This window comes from Phoca vitulina, unplaced genomic scaffold, assembly GCF_004348235.1.
Source record: "Phoca vitulina isolate PV1807 unplaced genomic scaffold, GSC_HSeal_1.0 scaffold4, whole genome shotgun sequence".
Taxonomy (NCBI): domain Eukaryota; kingdom Metazoa; phylum Chordata; class Mammalia; order Carnivora; family Phocidae; genus Phoca; species Phoca vitulina.
The window spans coordinates 65,316,753-65,333,720 of NW_022589707.1; the positions used below are offsets into that span (position 1 = coordinate 65,316,753).

General features: G+C 38.6%; 1 protein-coding gene across 7 annotated transcripts in view; it reads right to left on the reverse strand.

The window, feature by feature from the left end:
- Positions 1 to 16,968, reverse strand: part of LOC116631059 (claudin-12) — a 136,736-nt gene that overhangs the window by 22,322 nt on the left and 97,446 nt on the right. For 4 of the 7 annotated variants that reach the window (XM_032402217.1, XM_032402216.1, XM_032402214.1 and 1 more), the window contains one exon: positions 5,550 to 5,800. The exons of the other annotated variants lie outside the window; for them this stretch is intronic. The gene's annotated coding sequence lies outside the window, so the exon portion shown is untranslated. Of the gene's footprint in view, positions 1 to 5,549; positions 5,801 to 16,968 lie in introns of those variants that run through there. 7 annotated transcript variants of the gene reach the window in all.

Below are 16,968 nucleotides of genomic sequence, written 5' to 3' on the forward strand. Positions count from 1 at the left end.
GAGTAAAACTGAAAAGTGTGGCGGGCAGCAACCTCAAAAAGGCAACCTGTGAGGGGCGCCTGGGTGGTACAGTTGGTTAAGCTTCCCACTCTTGGTTTCGGCTCAGGTTGTGATCTCAGGGTTGTGATTTCAGGGTCATGAGATCAAGCCCCATGTTGGGCTCCTCATTCAGCACAGAGTCTGCTTGAGACTCTCTTTAAAATAAATAAATAAATCTTAAAAAAAAAAAGGCAACCTGTGAAAAGCCTAACAAATCAACCGAAAAACTTTGCAAGTAGAATACAAACCACAGAGAGAATACCAAGTGTTTGGTTTACATATAACATATTCCAATTTATGTGAAGCACTGTGCATTTATTGTTAGGGTTTCTATGTTTTCAAGAAGGAAATTTAGATCTAGAGGAGGATTAATTAATGAGGCAAAGAGTACGGCCACACACATGATTTGACCCCTTTTTTTTAAACCGGTTTGAAAGATGAAAGTTACATGAAGTTATGACAATAATTCTACAGCACAAAAGCCATATTCACAGGGTGAACTTGAAATAGCCTGACTTACACAAGACCATCTAAATGAGAGCTTTAATGCTTCTCAACCTTTAATGTTCATCCCAAAACTAATATAATGTTATATGTCAATTGCACCTCAATAAAAAAGCTTTAATGTTCATATAAATAATGCGAGGATTTTTTTTAAAAATGTAGATTCTGATTTGGTAGTACAAGGATGGGGCCTAAGAGTCTGTATTTTCAACAAGACCAGAGCAGTGCTTCTCAAAGTGTGGTCCCAAGATCAGCAGCATCAGTATCATTTGGGAACTGGCTAGGATGCAGATTCTCAGGCCCCACTCCAGAATTACTGTATTGGAGATTCTAGAGATGAGGCCCAACAATCTGTGACTTAACAGGTCCTCCAGGTAATTGTGATGTACATGCAAGTTTGTGAGCCACTGCTCCTCTCAGCAAATACAGAACAAAACCTGTCATTAAGTACTACCCTCATCCGCCATTTTTTTTTCTTCTACCCTAGCAAATGATATTACTATTTGGCCATTCTTGCCTAAACTAGAAAAGTAGTCAGCTTGACTTCCATCTGTCTGTATATGCAATTGTTATCTTTCTCTTTTCTTAATAGTTTACAATTCTGTCCACTTCTCTCCACTCACAATGCCACAACCATGGCCAGGACACCATTATTATCTGTTGCCTGGATAACTGTAGCAGCCTTCCAAATGGTTTCCAATTCATTGTTCTTTCTGCAGTCTAAAGAACTATTTCAAAATACTTTAAAATTTTCAGTTCCCTGCCATTCGATATATGTGTTTGGAGCTGAGGAAGGAGCTGGGAGTATCAATTTGGGATTCATTAGGAAGTAAGATTGCCCAAGTGGTATATATAGAGTGAGAAGTACAGACTACCTGGGGCTAAGCCCTGAGAAGCACAAGCTTTTAGGGCAGAGTAAAAAGAGCCTGCAAAAGAGGCTGAAATGGAATGTTCTGAAAGATAGGAGGAAAACCAGGGAGTCTGGTATAATTGATAGGAAGGAAGGAAAACATTTTTCAGAGGAATGAAGTGTACTGAATGTCAAGCAAAATAAGGTCTGAAAATTCCCATTGGATACACTGGAGACATGGGGAAGAGAAGTTTCTGTAGAATTCATGGGGCTAAAGACTACATTGCAGTGGAATGAATAGGGAGTGAATGGAATGGAAAGAAAATGAATGGAAGGGGAATTAAGTACATGTGGATAACTCAAGAAATTTGGCTCTAAGAGGAAGGGACACATACAGCTGTAGCTGGAAGGGGAGTTGGAATTGAAGATTTTCTTTTTTAAAAAATCATTTTACCATGTGCACTTGCTAATTAGAAGGAGTGGGTTGAGAGGGAAGATTTGAAGATGTGGAAAAAAGAAGCAGGTGAGAAAGATCCAGAGCATAGATGAAGGTTGTATTAGGTATCTATTGCTACATAATAAATTACTCCCAAATTTAGCAGCATAAAACAGCAAGTATTTATTATCTCACAGTTCTTATAGGTCAGAAACCAGGGCACGGCTTAACCGGGTGCACCTGGCTAAAGGTCTCTCATGGAGTTGCTGTGAGGCTACTTGCTTGGGCTGTGGTCTCATCTGGTGACTCAAGAGTAGGGGGAAGGGAGAGGATCTGTTTCTAAACTTGCTCATGTGGGTATTGTGAGCATTCACTTCCTCACAGGCTCTTGGACTAAGAACCTCTGTTCCCTGATGGCTGTCAGCCAGAGGCCTCCCTAGACACATGAACTTCTCCACGGGGCAGCTCACAACATAGCAGCTGGCTTCCTTCAGGGTCAATAAATGAAAAAACAAGAGAGAACTAGAGAATACCCAAAACAGAGGTTACAACATTTTAAACAAGAAGTGACATTCTATTATTTTCACTGTGTTCTATTTGTTGGAATAAGTCACCTATTTCCAACCTTCTTTGGAGGATCAGGGATACCACAAGGTCATGAATATCATTAAGTGAGGATCCTTGGGAGCCATCTTTTTTTTTAAGATTTTATTTATTTATTGACTCAGAGGGAGAGAGAGCACAGGCAGGGGGAGCAGCAGAGGGAGAGGGAGAAGCAGGCTCTCCACTGAGCAGGGAGCAGGGAACCCAATGCGGGGCTCAATCCCAGGACTCTGGGATTATGACCTGAGCTGAAAGCAGCTGCTTAACTGACTGAGCCACCCAGGCATCCCTCTTGGGATCCATCTTACAGACCATCTGTTGCAGAGTGATGAACTTTAAGCAGAAGAGGGAGACCTTTTCTATGGTAATAGAAAGAAAGGGGGAAGAGTTGGATCTAGATTAGTTTTGTATAACTGTAGTTGAGTGTGGAGAGAGTGTGTTTCAGATGGCTTGTATTTTCTATGCCAAGTAAGTCATACAGTCTTTTCCTGAGAATAAAGAAAGAATTGGAATGTTGGTAGTAGAGGTTTGAAAAAGTTGTTTGAGAATAAGAGAAGGAAGTGAGTTCAGAAACAGAAGATTGACAGGGAATGCTGTGAGCCCAGCTGAAGTGGGTATCCACAAATTTATAGAGAAATCAATCTGCCTAATAGGGTGATTTTTCTCCAGCATCACTTAGTAATAGCAAGAGGAAGGTCTCCATGGCTATTTTCTGATGATTGCCTACTTTCTCTTAGGGGGACATGGAAAGCATGAAAAATCACTGAGGCTGATAACAAAATTTATTTAACCATAAAACTGAACAAAATAGCTGCCAGTTTCAGAGTCTAAAAAAGAAACAGAGTTTCATTTGCCACAAAATTCAGAATCAAGTTAGCACAAAACAGGCCAGATTGGAGAGTTACCTGCCATAAAGTTGTCTATTTATCTGCCTTCAGTGGAATTCATGCTTGCTAAAGATAGTTAAACTCATCAGCCACAGGAGAGTGTTAGAAGTTTGTCATTGATTATTTTGGAAAAGATTGTCTTATGAAAAATCCCCCAAAATGACTTTTTGAGAAATAGGTGCACCTGTTTTACTCTACCTTCTGGATAAAATCTAATTAAAGCTCTACTTGGATGCTTTCATTTCTTATACCTAAAACTTAGCCCTATCCCAGGAAGAATGAAACATTTCCCCAGACTAGAGGCCTGGCTGGTTTCAGAGAGTATGTGTTACCCTTTTATGTTAGTTCTCAGCCAAGTGAGTGAATCATATGTCAGCTGCCTGGATGATTCTTGGCCACTGCAGTGGAGGGAAGGCTCCAAAGAAACCTAACATACAGGGTATTGTCTCCGGCTCTTGCATGCGCACGCGCATGCGTGTGTGTGTTGTTGGATTGGGAAGGTGAAAATGTTTGGGCTCCATAGCCTGACATCACAAAGCCTTGCCTCACCTCTTCCATTATATTTAAGTACCTAGTGAACTAGGGACATCAAAAGACTGGAACGTAAAAAAGGCAATCTAAGGCAAAAGGAGATAAAATTTTGTTCTTCTGAAGACAGCTTAAAGCCAAGACACTAACATGGAGAAGATAAGCAGTTGGATTTCTCTATAGTTGAGATTTTCTCAGAGAGTCTGAAGTATAGAGAAAAGGAAGTTTAGGATTAACCAGTCAGGGTGGTTGGCCCCTTGGTCATGATAGGGTAAGACACAAAGCCAGGAGGGCTGAGAGTCTTGAAGAGAGTAGACTTGGGGCAGGATGGGTGGCGTTGGTGAGGCAAAACAGAGGTGCTAACAGTCACTGAACACTGAGCTAGAAGGGGAGGTGGTTGTAGCCCTAAAACAGGCTTTGAGTTCATGATCTCTGGGAGTTCTAGAGTGTTATCATGGTAAAATGGGTTTTGGCTACTTAACTGCTACACATGACATGATTTATCCAGGAGAATGCTTTACAAATTCCTGTGCTTTTGCTGACACTGAATTCACATTTTTTTTCCTGTACAGTGGAGACTCCTACCTATCTTTTAAGAGAAATACAACAGCCAAAATAGTCCTGGATAATCACTAGATATGATAATTGGGAAAGCTTACGTTATGTAACAGGTGAAATCCTTCCTGACACAAGATTGCCCTTCAAGCAACATATTCCTTCCAAATACCTTTTCTTTACTATAAAAGGGAAGATGCTCATTGTAGAAAACTCAGAAAATTGATTTGTTCATTTATCCATTCAATCAGTGAAAACATAGTGAGCCTTAGTGGCTTTGTTAGAGTCACAGGGGTACAACAATGAATGTGACAGATAATGTTCCTGCTTTTGTGGGCCCTCCCTGCTTTCTAGTGAGGTAGACTGCTAAGTAAAAAGCACAATAATTTTAGTTAAGGAAAAAAATGAGCAGGGTAATGAGAGGGAGAATGACTGCTGGGTGGGAAGGGGAATGGAGACAGTAGATGAGGTGCTCAGAGAAAGGCCTCTTAAAGGAGGTGACATTTGAGCTGAGAGCTGAATAACGAGAAGGGGTCAGTCAGGATCTGGGAGAAGGGCATGTTAAGCAAAAGTAATAATTGCCAAGCCCTTAAGGCGGGAGAACGTTAGCCTCAGCTAGGAACTGTCCAAAGCCCAGTGGGACTGGAGTTGAATGAGCCAAGCAAAGAGCCATCAGAGATCAACACAAAGGCAGGACCAAGAAGGACTTTGCAGACTGTGAGAAGAGTTTGGATTTTGTTCCAGGTGCGTTGGAAAACTATATTGGGATTTGCTTGCTTTGTGAAGAATGAATAAGGAAGGGAATAAGAAAGCATAAAAGGAAAGTCAAATCACATGTTTCCAAAATCATAATTCTAATGCAGATACAATTTTGTGCCTACTTTTTTATTCTATATCATGAGGACACAACCATGTCATTAAAAGGCCATTTGAAATAATTTTTTAAATGAATGAGTGGAAGTCCTTTCTGTGTCTTACCTTAGTCTATTTCCCCTATTATTGGAAATTAACTTATTTCAAATTTTGTCTGTGTTAACTATGACAGCCCTATTATATTTTTATTTAATCTTTGGCTACATTTTCCACTTCATTAGGATCCATTCCTAAGTGTGGAATGGGACTACAGGATCAAAAGATATGGGTGCTGGGTTGTTCTATTCTCAACTTTGTTACACTGGAAACTCTATTACCCAGAATTCCTTACCCTGCACACTTAGAGGTAGAATTGGCCAAAAGAGGAACTCATGTGAAGTTTGGGAAAGAGAAGTGAGGCAGCAGCTTGGCTTACTCTTTGAAGATCTTTGTCGTCAGAAACTGAGCTGTCATCAGGTTCCTGGTTGTCCCCACACTTCTCCTGGTACCTTGGCATCCAGCCTTTCTTCTTGTCCCTTGGCCCTGCTGATGGATAGTGGCCCAAGATCAGCCATCCTGTCTGGCTGGGGATCCTCAAAGGCAATGGCCCCCCAGAGACATTCCCACAAATCCCCTTTTGCATATCTACATCAGTTTCTCAGATTTGCTCTGCCTTGTCCACCCACCCTGGTGCTTGAGTATTGGTTAGTGACTCCTCTGATTCTCAAATCCTCTCTGGGCTTTTCCCACAACTAACAGCTCTATTCATATAATAAATCCCATTTTCTGTAACCCTCATCGTGGTTCTACCTGCCTGACTCATACAATTTATGAGATTTTGATGGTTCATGTTGCATATTGCTAATTGCTTTCCGGAAAACTCATAGCCAGTTAAACACCCACCAGAAGTTTATGAAAATGCTTATCTCACCACCTCTTCAACAGTATTGATGTTTTAAATCACTTTCGATTTTATGAGGAAAAGTTGGTATCTAGTTTTTATTTCTCTTTGATTACTGATAAAGTTGAACTATTTTTTCTGTGATACTCTGATATTTCCTCCCTCCGCCCCTCTTTTTTTCTACTGGGGACAATTACCATGTTTGTAAAGATCTTTGAAAACTTTGTAACAGCTTTATTCATACTTGTCTCTTTCCGTCCATCTTTTCATTTGTTGGTATTTCCTGACTAAATTCTTTCATAGGTTGTAAGGTTGTTGTTGTGGGTGGTGGTGGTGTGTGTGTCTGTGGTTTAGTTTTGAAATCATAGTTCAATGTGGTCAATTTATAAATCAATAGATAGAAGGTGAATCATAGCTTTTAGGATGAACACAACACAAATCAAGTCTGCTGAATAGAAGGACAATGGAATTATATGAAAACTCATAGAATTTATGCAAATCTTTGGAGGCCTGTGCCTAGATTCAGTGAGTAAAGTGCCAGTGCAGGAATAGTAAATCCTATCAATGTCCATTTCATTTTTACTCTATTCAAGATTTAGATGCCCAGGCATTAGCTTTAAGTTGACCTAGCTTACATCAAGTGTTAGCCCCCAGCTCCAACTGGTTGTAGAATAAAAGGCTCTGGTAAAAAAAAAAAAGAGCCTCCAAAGGCCCCTTTCTCATCTGTAGCGGCAGGGAAGAGACCTTAACATATCAGTTTACCAGGAGTATTTCCAAAGCAGAAGGAGTAATTTAATTCAAAGGAAACTGGGTGCTGTTAAGAAGGAGGAATGAATGCTGGGTGGCCAAAGTCCAAGGACCCATGAGCAAAATCTAGCTGCCTCGGTGCATTTTCACTGACATTGATTACAGAGTAAATAATTTTGGAATCTCAGATTTCTTTTTATCCAGAAGTATTTATGGATTACCATTTAGGAACCTCTCTAGGAAATAAATAAAGTACATGCTTTTCCCTTTTAAACTTTTATATGATCATCTGAGCTTTGTGGCTTTCAACAACCACTGGTAGATCAAAATTTTGACTGAAATATTTTGCATGCATTTATCATACCATATAGGAAAACCTTATTGCTAAAAAAACTACAATCCTCTGGTAACAATTTCTAATGTGTGTGGCACCTTTTCTAAGAGGACTATTTCTTTTAAAGGATGTTTTACTAAAAAATAGAAGGGTTTAACAGGGTTAGCAAGCCTTGCCAATAACTTTCAGCCTCTTTTATACATTTCTTCTTTTTAAAAAAAAAAGACTCTTGTGGTCACATAGTTAAAATACCAGTGTATATAATCAAACAACTGTGAAGCTGACTTTTTTCCTACTTGTCATTATGGCAGTCTTTTTTCCAGTTAGAATGAGGACTAAGACATAGTTTTCTGAATTGTTGGTTGAAAGCAAGCACTTGTCTGGCAGGTAAATGGACATTGTAAATAGGAAGGTCACTCTGGAAAGAAACTAAAACTTGAATTTATAATCAACTTAGAATTAAAAAATAAGGACTAAGAGAGGACTCCCACAAGGGGTTAGAATCGGGATCTAAAAAGCTGTGGAAACCAGGCAGCTTCCTTCTCATTTGCCCTCTCTCTGGTCTTTGGTCTCTAGTTTCTATCTCTCTGTGCATCTCTGTCTTTTTCCATCTCTTTCTTACAACAGCCTTGGCTGCTTCTGTACCCAATGCCCCTTTCTCACTTAGTCCATTACATAAAGTCATTGCCTGTTTCTGGCCCCTGTCCCCATTAATTGTCCCCTAATACCCATTTGCTCTTTTATTCACAGGGAATCGTGTTCTAGCTAGGCCCATGACCACTTAGATACGGACATTTTCTCAGCCTTCCTTGAAGCCACCAGTGGATTTATGACTCTCTTTTGACTAGAAGCAACTTCCAGGTCATGCCCTTAAAAGGAGTGTGCGTTTCCCTTTCCTCCTTCCTGCTGGCTGTGATGCGGAGGTGGTGGTGAGAACCAGAGGAACCACCCATGCCAGACAGAAAGTGAGTGCTGGGATAGCACACAGCCATCCAGTGGGCCTGGGCTGCTCACCTTGGAACTCTAACGTGGGAGAGGAATTCCCACCTATTCTACGTCACAGAGGCTTAAACAGCATTCTAAATAAAAGATGCCCCTCGAGACTGGAGCCTTTACGAGGGTAAAGCTGTTCCCAATCTTTAAAATAGCTCATATGAGGTACTCAAAAAAATATTGATTAAGTGTTGTTATGTGCTGCACTGTCCTCCCACCCGCACCCCAAATTAGGATGTTGAAGTCCTAAGCCTCAAGTACCTCAGAACATGACTGTATTTGGAGGTAGGGTATTTTAAGGAGATGATTCAGGTTAAACGATGTCATTAGGCTGGCCCTCATCCAATACGAAGGGTGTCCTTATAAGAAAAGGGAATTTGGACACAGGCACAGAGGAAAGACCATGTGGAGACACAGGGAGAAACACAGCCATCTACAAGCCAAAGAGAGAGGCCTTGGGAGAAACCAACTCTGCCGACACCTCAATCTTGGACTTCTAGCTTCCAGAACTGTGAGAAAATAAATTCCTCTTGTTTAAGCCCCCCAGTCTGTGGTACTTTGTTATGGCAGCCCTAGCAAACCAATACAAATGTTTAAATGATAAGGAGGTTTTTATAGACATTTGTTTTTGTTTTCTGTTTTAAATAAAAGAAAGCATGGGGAATAAATCAAGGTTAGAAAAAAAAGGGCAGATAGAAAATACTTCTTTTCTTTTACTCAAGGACAACGTCACTGTGTGCTAGAATCACTGAAATATAGAGTACATAGAGACCATTAAAACCAAGAAGTGAAGGTCAATATCTTCAAGTTTGCTGATGATTTGAGTCACTATGGATTTTAGCAATTGATTAGAGATCTAATTATTGTTGAGAAATTCAGGGGAAAGATCTTTAAAATTCCATGAACATTGCAAATTACACTATTCACATTATCCACAGTAAAAAGGACTGCTTTAAATAGGACTTTCTTGTTCTTTCTATTCAAGAGCAAATTCTTGTTTAGACAATAATTGCAGAATTTCAGAATATGCTTAGACCAAAACAAGTCACTCTTGAGATTTTCTTTAAAGTTTAATGAGCTGAAAATCCATGATTGTACACAAAGTAGAAGACAAACTTTTATAAAGCATATGTTTGTTAAGAATTTCCATTTGAATTAGCAAAAACCTACTGGACCTAGCCTAAAGAGGAAAAAAATTTTTTTTTCTTGGAAGTCTATGGGGAATTTCTCAGAGCTAATAGGCAGGAATCAAAGGTGGACCTCAGATGAGAGTAGAACCAGGAACTGAAAGCTGTCAAGATCCTTGGCCATCACTCTTGCTTTGTGTATGCAAGTCTCTTTGTGGTCTCTCATCTTGGTCTGTCATCTTTGTTTCTTTGCTTGTCAACTTTATTCCTGCTCCCATCCCCTTCCTCTCTGTGGCCAAAGGTGAATGCAGTGGTGATGAGGCATGTGTATGAATAGAGCAGACATACCTTCCATCTATGGGAGCAGGGGACAATTTTTCTTAGATAACTAGGGATTCGTTGTAGTTGGGTTAATGTCCAGAGAAGTTTATGTTGTGATATTCACTTTTAAAAATATACATGTATGGCCCCATCTTCAATACTTTTCTTGGTTAAAAAAAAAAAAAATCACACACTTCACTGGGGTATGATTTCATGGGGAAAATAATGATATATCAATTGAAATTGATAAAGTATTTTCTTTCATTCATTTATTCATTCATTCATTATCATGTAGTGTTCTATATGACCTCAGAAAGTTAATTTCTAGGGTTTAGAGTCTCTGTTAGGGGGCCAGAATTCTGAGCTGAACCTTTATTAACTGGGGCTAACATCAGATGGGCCATTGGAGATGGGAACTAGGAAACAAAACTTTGTACACAAATACACATCTTCTTAAATTATGAATGCAACCTGTCAATAAACAGAAGAACCAGTTTTCAAAATAGGAGTATTTATTTCCTCTCTGCATGTTTGGACTGTCCTTACTGAGGATGCTGATAATGAAGAATTGATGCTTTCAAGACTATAGTGTTCATTAGGTTGTTTGAGTCTTTTCTTTGTGGTTTATCACATTGAGGCCTATTTTCAGTTGGCTCAACTGTTGGCTGTTATAAATTTAGCAATGCTTTAATGAGTGGATTATTGTTTGGCAGTTGAAAGCTCCTTCCATTTACAAACTAGGAGAATGTAGGTATGAGGCAGGCTGGTCCCTAGGCAAATGGGGCTGACAAAGAAGAGATTGTCAAGACGTTGGACATGGAAGCCCCTCCCCACCAGGGTATATGGGAGGAGGTAGGGGAACTCTTTGATTTGAGGAGATTGGTTAGATCAAGGTTAACCCCACAGTCTTAGGAAGCAGAGCAGCCCAGACATGAGTCATTCACACAACACCATTAAGAAGCCTATATCAGACATGATTCTTTCAGTTGGCAAGTGACAGAAATCTCACCCCAAATTGGCTTAACCAAAAAAACAAATGAATCAGCTCATAAAATGGATAGTCCCAGGATGAGGTTAGCTTTAGGTGTGGCTTATTATATGGAGTCTCATGTGATATAAACATAACCCAGTTACCTCCATCTCTTGGTTTGGCTTGTTCCTCTTTGTTATGTTGGATTTATTCTAAGATAGGTTCTACCCTCATGGTTGTAAGATGGTTTCCTGCATCTAAGTGCTACCCTTAGATCCAGGCAAAAGGATCCCCTCCCCTGGACTTTGCACTGTAGAGAGTTTTTCTCTGCTCTCCTCCAGCCATGTCCCCTCCCCATGGTGCAAAGAGCTCTGGAGCCAAAGGCATGTACTCCCCTAGAATCTTTTCATATCCCTCTAGATTATAATCTGGGTACCACAGACCCAAGAATTCTCTGCGAAAAATGTCCAAGCTAATTCTCAGCCCTATGTAGGCCTCTTCCTTGAGTCTATCCACCTAAGGGTGAACTAAATTGCCAATTTGCCTACCTTTAGGTCCAAGAGTTAGTTGTTTGCAGAAGATGTGTATAGAGTTCGAATGAACAGTCTGAGGTATTCATACATGGCTTATTAATCCTCTTGTGGTACAGAATTGAGGCAGGAGTGAGAAGAAGAGATGAGCTAAACTATGTGTGACCTTTTCATGTTCCAAATTAGAAATCTAGGTCTGAGATAATTAACCTGAACTTACAGGTCATTATGAAAATATATTCATCCAGATAGGAGAAAAACAACAATTTGTTATTTAACATTGTGTTTGATTTTATAATTTTTACATATTTAGGCATATGTTTCCATGTTTAGAACATAGACCTGTATTTGTTTTATTGTTCTGTGACCTGCAAATATTAAGGTCAAACTTGCTTCAGTTATAACCTTTCAGGTTTAAATTTAACCAAAGAAGAAAAAGCCACTATCCTACAACTTCTAGGGGAAGTCCTATCATTTTCTCTGCTTGGTTCATTTTAGGTCACATTCCCACCTCTGAATCAATTATTGTGGGAACAGGCTCTCTTGGGTCCCAAACTTCATCCTCTAGGGCTTAGAATAGAGGCCTACCCTGTCTATTTGACTAAAATGCGGGGGAAAGGTGGATCTCAAACAAAAGTTGGGACTGCTTCTGAAAGGAGGAGGAATAGTGTTTAAGCCAGGAGGCCAGCCATAATACTGGAAAATATTGTCTGGTGCTCAGTTCTAAGATATCGATGACTTGTTTTGTAGGATGGCCTCGCAGGACCTGCTTGATCCTAGGAAGAGAGGCCTTACTCTTAGCTAAGGAAGGTGAGAAGGCAAACAGGGTGACTGAGGCAGATGCTGTATTCATGGACAAGCCCACCAGGGGAAGGGAGAGAGGAGAAAGGAATCTAAGGCACGGCAGAGACTCCAAGCTTGTCGAAAACAGACGTTTGAGTGAACAGCTCAGAGATTCAGGTCTGGTATGATGAGCTAACTCCGAAAAGCTTGCAGATAGTCTGCGGAATTTATTACTAAACAGAATTATGGGTGGAATTAGGAATAGTGGGCAACCTTGGAATAGAGGGCATCCTTGGAAAAGACAAAGGAGAGGAAATGAGGCAGGGAGATGAAAATGGGCTGGCTTTCCCTAACATTACTTCCAAAGAAGACTCTGGTCAGAGAAAACCTGTGGTTTTGACAGTGATATTTGCAATGTTAGAACCATTATGACCAAAAGAGAGTTTGAGCACTTTTTAAAAAGCATTTGGTGAGAATATCATTAGTTTTAAGATTCCCAAGTCAAGCTTATATTTGCTCTGCAATAATTCATAACATTTTAAGTCCTTTATAAACAAGTAGCTTTTATTAATAGCCAAAAGCATTCAATGTACTATCATTTTATAGATGGGAAACTAAGATACAATTTAATTTAAGCCACAAATTGTAGGATTTTCTACCTACCTCTTCCTGCCACTAGCTCTATCACTTGTTTTCTTTGTCCAGGGTTTCTAAGGTGATGTCTACATTTCTATTGGCTTAATTGTCTGGCCCTAACACTTTAACTTTTGCATAAAATAAAAGCATAGTACCTTGTACATTACAGGTATAAATATTCAATTTATATGGAAGAAAGTAAAATAGCCTTTACTAATTTCCTAATTCATATCATAATTATTCATAGAAATTTGAGCCTGGAAAAATATTTCAAGAGTCCTCTTTTCCATCTTTTCTAGGAAGAGGAGAAGCCTATCCCAGGTGGAGGCTAATTGCCTTATGCAGGCATTTCAAGCACAGATGCTGGACAAATAGGAACATCCCAAGACACCTGAAAATCTCCACTTCTTGGCCTACACATAAGGCAGGCTTTAGATGGATTAAGGCTTAAAAACTTCCATTTCTATCAATAACTTGGAAACACTGATAGTTGCTTTTGAAAATAGAAAAAATTCCATTGGGGAAAATGTTTACTTCTCAGGGATTCTCAAGAGTGGGATAGGCCTTGCATTTCATTTAGCTTAAAACCTCATTTGATGTAAAATCCTTTTTTCTTTTCTTTTCTTTTCTTTTTTTTTCTTTTTGCCTTGAAAATAAATAGTAAATTCTTGAAAGGTCAGGCAATTCTGAAACATTAACACACCCATACCAAGAGAAAATGGTTTTGAAACATTGGATATTAGTTAACAGGTGGTAGCAGCAACACCACAGAAAGCAAAAGAGATAGAAGGGTTCTCGTGACCTCCTGGTGCAAAAGACAATTCCATTTCATCTCATTTAAGCTGAAATTTCAAAATTGTAAAGTCAGAGTAGCGTGAAAGTCACCAAGTTACAAAATACCTTAATACGAACGTCTAATGACCCAAAGAAAAATGGGTGAGGTGAGATTGCCTGGCTTAGCCCATCTCTTTTTTAATATTGTGATCAATATAATAACAGGAATGTTGGGAGTTCCAGCCTAGGTTCTGCTTCTCAGCACTTCCTTGAGCTTCTTACCAATTATTTCTTCCATTATGATAACACTGAGCATGTATCAGCTTTTGATATTTGGAATGCCTGGAAATCTTTTAATAGCTTGGCCCTAGGCAACTTTTAAAACTCGTGTTCCTAGAAATGACCCTGAAAAAATCATGTTAGAGTTTACTGATGTTTGCATTCCCTGGGTTATATATTTTCACCAGCAAGAAGAGTGCAGTAACTTCATTGAAATGGTTTATGGATTTCGAGAACCATGGGATGATAATGGAGCTGAAGGTCCCAGTTGGATCAAGTCAAAAATTCATCTTCCTCATTTTATAGTTGAGGAAACTGAGGCCCAGATCAATCTTCGAGATCATTTGGCTGGTGAGTAGTAACCCCAGGGCTGGATAATTTAGTGTCTCAATCACATCATCAAGGGCCCTAGGTTCTTTCCAATTTTCAGTTTTGCTCTTCTCTAGGTATCAACTTTTTCCAGACTTGTTTGTCTCATGATAGGAAAGTCGTGGAAGCAGCTCTGGGAGTCACATTTAGATATAATATTGCCCAAATAGAGAAGAGGAAGGTGTCTTTTTTGTGTCTTATCTAAGAGTGAGAAATCCTTTCCTAGAAACTCCCAGCAGATTTCTCATTTCTGATTGGTCAGAATTGGGTCATGTGTCCTTTCTAAAACAATTACTGGCAAGGAAAATGAGAATGCCCTAGACCAATTAGGATTTACCCTCTGGGGCTGGGAATGGGACCAGACTCTCTGAGTAGATGGCCACATGGAGGACAGCTATTTGAACAAAATCAGGGTCATTTTAACATATGCATATAAGGAAGTAGATATTGAATAGGCAACCCATAGAATCTTCTACACTCTATAAGTAGCTAGAGCCTCAAGTAACAGCTGAAGATCACTAAAAATGATTTATTTTAGAAACCAACAGAACATTTCTCTGCTGTCTCTTGCTCTACTATGCCTATTTTTTCCTTCTTCCCTATCTGCCTTACTACCTTTTCCCTCTCTCTGCTTCCCCTAAACCAGCTATGAATCGAAATTAGTCTATGCCACTTTGATGGCCTACTGTATGCAAAGCATCATATTAATATAACTTAATCTTTAAGGAGTATTTATTAAAATGCTATAAGCCATATTACTTAAAAGGCAGTTTATTATTTTATAATATTAATCAATTTCTAAACTAAATTGCTACTTAATATCAAAGATTTGTTTGTTTCTTTTTACCCTGGTAATAAAAAAATATCTTCCACAGAGAAAAGATTTCCACTGAGTTGCTGGCACCAAAATACATAAAAATCCATATCAATGCATGGATTTTTTTTCTTCTTAAGTGTTCACTATCTCAAAATGCTTATAAGTGGATTACTATCTTCTACTGGTCATTTCACTCTATCCTCAGTATTATATTCTCCACTAGTGGGAGGTCTTTTTTTTTTTAATTGACATATAATGTATTATTTGTTTCAGGGTACAGGTCTGTGATTCATCAGTCTTACACAATTCACAGTGCTCACCATACACATAGCACATACCCTCCCCAATGTCCATCACCCAGCTACTCCATCTTTCCCACTCCCCTCCACTCCAGCAACCCTCAGTTTGTTTCCTGAGATTAGGTCTTTTGTTTTCTTAAAATCCTTTTCTAATACAGCTTCTTGTCCCAAAGACCATATTGGTACCACTGAACTAATTGACAAAAGTCAGTTTCTTTCTGTCCCAAAACTTGCTGGAGTATTGAAATGAATATTATTCTTCGGCTCTGAACAAATCTATTGTGAATGATCATGAATTATGACATAAATATATAAGGGATGATCATAAATAAGATGATTATTTTTTAACATAATAATCCTTCATTAAAGAGAGACCAGTTCTTTCACTGGCCTGAAAAGCATAGGAAAGGACATAGATTTTTCAGGAAAGAAAGAACTAGCTGAAGTCTCCATGGAAATATTTACTATTTTTGTGGCTTTTTGCAAGTTGTTTATAGTCTTAGTTTTCTTTTCTCTAGCATTAAAAAAATAAAAATACAAAGGATAGGGTCATCCTTTAATTTACTTTCCAACTGGAACACTTCCTGCATGTTTCCCTCAGGGAATATTTCAGGCTTTTTTTTGGGGGGGGGGGAATGTTTTGATTGAAGTATAATATATATATACAGAAAAGTACACATATTATAAGTAGATTTTCACAAACTGAATAAATCACAATACCCTACTTAAAAATCTATGAAATCAGGACCCAGACTAAGAAAGAATAATACCAACATTTGAGCTGAAATACCTTTGAGAGTGAAAGGTGGCATTTTTAAAAACGTGTAATTGAGGTATAATTGATATATAATAAACTTCACCCACTTAAATTTACACTTTGGTAAGTTTTGGCATATACTTGTGAAACTCTTGCCACAGTCAAGATGATAAACATATTCATCGTCCCAAAAAGTTTCCTTGTGTCACCTTGTAATCTCTCCTTTCATCCCCCTTTTCTATTCCCAGGCAACCACTGACCTCATTTTGGTCACAAGTTTGCTTTTTTAGAATTTTATATAAACAGAATCATATACTAGGTCCTCTTTTGTTTGACATCTTTCACATAGAGATTCTTATATGTTGTTTCAATAATTTTTTCCTATTTGTTTCTGAGTAGTGTTCCTCTGTACGGCTATACCATAATTTGTTTGTCCATTCTCCTACTGATGAACATTTGGGTTTCCAGTTTAGAGTTATTACAAAGAAAGGTGCTATGAACATTCATGTAAAAGTCTTGGTATGGACATATGTATTCATTTTCCACATGTAAATATCTAGGCATAAAATGGCTGGGTGGTATGGTAGGTGTATTTAAGTTTTTAAGAAATTATCAAATAATTTTCCAAAGTGGTTGCACCATTTTACATTCTTTACACAATGTATTAAAAGTATAGTTTCTCCACATCTTCATCTTCAGCAACAATTGGTGGTCAGTGTTTATAATTTGAGCCATTGAGTGAGTGTGTAGTGATATCTCATTTTGGCTTTAATTTGCATACTCCTAATGACTAACCATGGTGAACATGTTTTCATGTGCTTATTTGAGGGGGTTCTATTTTTAATTACCCCAAGACAACAGGTATAAAGTAGTATGGTCCTGGGAAAATTGGGACATATGGTTACTTAAACAAACATAAATGAAAGACTTATTTGCAGATATTGAAACATCCTTGCATCCCTGGAATAAATCCCACTTGATCATAATGTACATGATATAAACATTAACAACATGAAGGATAAAAATCATATGATCATGTCAAAAATGCAAAAAAAGCATTTGACAAAATTTAATATC